The 3,942-nt window shown below is 35.5% G+C and overlaps 1 long non-coding RNA gene across 2 annotated transcripts; it reads right to left on the reverse strand.

The window, feature by feature from the left end:
• Positions 1 to 734: 734 nt before the first annotated feature.
• Positions 735 to 3,646, reverse strand: LOC130998897 (uncharacterized). Of its 2 annotated transcripts, none has more exons than XR_009093324.1 (4): positions 3,307 to 3,646; positions 2,991 to 3,134; positions 2,258 to 2,311; positions 735 to 1,243 (listed from the first exon to the last, which is right to left on the reverse strand). It is a non-coding gene; the product is annotated as an uncharacterized LOC130998897 (long non-coding RNA). The 2 variants fall into 2 exon arrangements; XR_009093323.1 differs by having other exon boundaries at positions 738 to 1,243; positions 2,258 to 2,306.
• Between the last annotated feature and the right edge of the window lie 296 nt (positions 3,647 to 3,942).

Below are 3,942 nucleotides of genomic sequence, written 5' to 3' on the forward strand. Positions count from 1 at the left end.
TGATTGTCCATAGTAGAACAGATTTAAGTGTGAAGCTTTGATCACGATAAGCGTCATATGCTTGGATCCCCACCTCCCATAACTCTTTCAAGTCATCAATTAGGGGTGCCAAGTATACATCAATATCATTCCCGGGTTGCTTGGGACCAGAAATCAATAGAGTTAGCATCATAAATCTTCTCTTCATACATAACCATGGAGGTAAATTGTATGTGACAAGTACGACAGGCCAACAACTATAGTTAGAACTCATCATATTGTGTGGATTCATACCATCGGCTGCTAAAGCTAATCTAAGATTTCTGGGTTCGTTCCTGAAATCGGGCCATTTGTTGTCTACTAATCTCCAAGCCGGTGCATCAGCTGGATGACGCAATTTACCGTCACGCTTTCTTTCATCCGCATGCCAAACTAGCTCTTTGGCAATTTCCCGAGTACGAAACATTCTCCGAAATCTTGGTATTGGAGGAAAATACCACAAGACTTTCGACGGCACTCCAGACATAGCCTTACCTTTCTTATTCACCTTCCATCTTGACATCCCACATGTAGGGCAATCACTTGAATCTAAATACTCCTTCCGATATAAAATGCAGTCGTTAGGGCAGGCATGAATCTTCTCATAATCTAATCCTAGCGTGCTTAAGGTTTTCTTTGCATCATACAAAGAAAAAGGCATGGAATTGGTTTCAGGGAGCATTTCTCTTATCAATTTCAATAGATCATTGAAACTAATATCACTCCAACCATGTTTCGCCTTCAAATTGTACAATTTAATGGTGGCAGATAGCTTGGTAAATTGACTACAACCGGGATATAAAGGTTTTTCAGCGTCTTCAAGCAACATCTGAAAATGGGTTGGGTTATTTTCATAGACATCATACGCATCTTGAATCATATCTATTGGCTCCTCATCAACACTACATCTCGTATCCCCTTGCCCACCCCGATTAGTATCATGTGTTGGTTGAGATGGTGTTCGTCCTTCACCATGCCATATCCACTTCTTATATGTCATGTCCATACCATTCATTATTATATGTCCTTTAATGACACTACGTTTATACTTCCTAGTATTAGCACACTTTGCACAAGGACACGTGATTAAGTTAGCATCACAACCACTTTGGATTGCAAAATTCAAGAAGGCTTCGACTCCGTCCTCATACTCTTGTGATAATCTATTCTTTGACATCCATAATTTATCCATTTTACCAATTCCTTAATTAACCACAAAATGTACCTAAATAGTTAAAATAATATCAAATAATTAATTAGTAACCATAATAAGACCTATACAATAGTGAATATCAAATAATTTATCTAGATAATGATGTAATAAATAATTATAAAATACTGTAACAAAATTAATAATTGGATACATTGATCCTGTCCAAATATTGAATTAGTTCGCTTTATTATTATTATTATTATTATTATTATTATACAGATGATAATTTTTAACAACATACGTACAGAAAAGTTCACGCCTTGGCAATGAGGGCAAAAAGTTACTGCCAAGAAGAAGGCAAAGATCTTGTAAATGTGACGCATCTAGTTAAAGTTAAATGTATATCTATCCTTTACAATTAAATGTATATCTATCCTTTACAATTTTTGCTTATATTATCACCTAAAATTTTGAATAACTTTCTTAGTTAATGATTATTTTTTTATGACTTGTAAAAGAAAGAGAGAAGCTCCTACCAATCTCCATGTGGCACTCATAATAATAACTTGTAATATGTAATATTTTTTCTATTACATAACTAGCTGACAAATATTCTAGGAAGGTATAATTGTAATATTGTTTCTATTACATTTTCTCAGTTACTAAAACCATGTTTTAAAGCTCGCGATGTACTTTTATTTTTTATTTATGATATTCTAAGGTGGGTGCTATTCCACAGTCACACACCAGGGTGCACTTTGCCGAACACATACATGATAACATAATCAAAATATTTTGAAATGTAAGCAAGGAAATACACAACACAAACACACATAGCACATATAGTCGGCTCCAAGCCATCGCCACAACAACAAATGGAATGGAACGAGCCATTCCCCAACCTACTCTCCATATCAACTACCTAGATACATGCTTATCTAGTTACAAAACCATGGCTGCCAGATGAGCCATGGTGCAAAACTAAAAGCACCTAGATACATGCTTATCTAAATATGGTATTTTCATAACCATGGCTGCTAGTTGAGCCATGGTGCAAAAGTAAAAGTAAGAGTATATAAAACTCACCTTCAAGCTTATCTTTTCTCAATTTCTCTATCACCAAAATTCTTCCAACCTGAACTGGTGCAAAAAAAAAATATTGTAACCAATCTGGTGCATTTTCAAGGTTTATTTTATCGATCATATCTCATAATTAGAGAAAGTGGATAGTCAAAGACACTCATTGCCCGTAGAGATGCTCTTTACAGCAAGCTAATCTATTTAGAGGTATTATATAGCACACATAATCTGTTTAATAAGTTGACTAACTCATTTTGACAGCAAAGATTAGCTTTTCTTGATTGAATGCATGGTTACCAATATCCAATCGAAAAATAAATGTCCACAAAATTATTTACTTATTAGTGATGGGTATTTCAAATAAGATTCATATAGACATGGTTCTTTCAATTAAAGTATTAAAAACATGAAGGAAACAACATGTCGAAGTTTGAAGGAATAAAGGATTCTTATCAGAAAAATATCTCAGCTTTGATTTTTAGATGAATATTATTATTGGATACATAAACAGTACAACTTTTCAAATTAAATCAGATCATGGCAGCACATGGTGAGCTTCTAGGAAGGTATAATTGTAATATTTTTTCTATTACATAACAAGACTATTTATTAGAAACTAAAGATAACAGAACAAGAGTTTGCATTAAAATACCACAAAATGACAAGGATGTGCCACCTATTTAAAAATGCTCACAGTACCACATCTGTTCCCAGCTATCAAACCAGAAAAAAAAATTACCTTTGCAGCTCTGCCCCTTTTTTCAGATTCGTTGCGACGGTGTGGTGCCTCTTTTTTCAGATTCACCGGTGTGAGAGCGAGAGAGACACTAACTGGTTGGGGAAGAAGAAAAATGGAGCAGGAACGACGTCGTTAGCAAGGAGGCTGCCATAGACGAAGACTTTAGAAACTCAATTAACACATATCAGAATTCAATTGAATTCAATTGAAATAATTTAGGTAGAGCGGCGAAGAGGGTGAGAAGGTGGGGCAAATAATACAACTTAGACGAACTAAAACTCAATTGAATTCGAGAACCCTAACTACAGTGGCGTACCTTCGTCGCCGGCGACAGCAGTGGGCTTCAGATGACGGAGGCGGCGGAGGTCTTGGGCGCTACGACGACGGAGGTCTTGGACAGCAGTGGGCTTCAGATGATGACGGAGGCGGCGGAGGTCTTTGACAGCAGTGGGCTTCAGATGACGATGGAGGCGGCGGAGGTCTTGGACAGCAGTGGGCTTCAGATGACGGAGGTCTTGGGCGCTACGAATTCGAGAACCCTAACTACAATTGCCGAAGGGAATGAGCCGCAGAAATTCTGACTGAAGGTTGAGCGGAAATTATGAATGAATGGCGAAAATTTTGAGAGGGAACCAAAACTTTGAGCGCGGGAGAGAACAGAGGTTTCGATTGTTGAAGAAGTCGATCTAACCTTTTTCTCTTTTCTTTGTATTTTTTTCCTTTTGTTACACTTTTATTATTTTATTTTTGGAATTTAAGTATCTAATAATGTATTTAGATTTTGTGTTATTTAAGGATTAAAAAAATGTAATGAATTTTTTTATTTCTCAAAATCTAAATCTAAGAATAGATTCAGATTTTAGAGACAATAATTTATGTATTTTTGTAAATATATAATATAATATAATAATATAATAATATTTTAAAAAAATTATTATACATAACACTTTCA

The sequence above is a fragment of the Salvia miltiorrhiza genome, chromosome 8, assembly GCF_028751815.1.
Source record: "Salvia miltiorrhiza cultivar Shanhuang (shh) chromosome 8, IMPLAD_Smil_shh, whole genome shotgun sequence".
NCBI classification, from domain to species: domain Eukaryota; kingdom Viridiplantae; phylum Streptophyta; class Magnoliopsida; order Lamiales; family Lamiaceae; genus Salvia; species Salvia miltiorrhiza.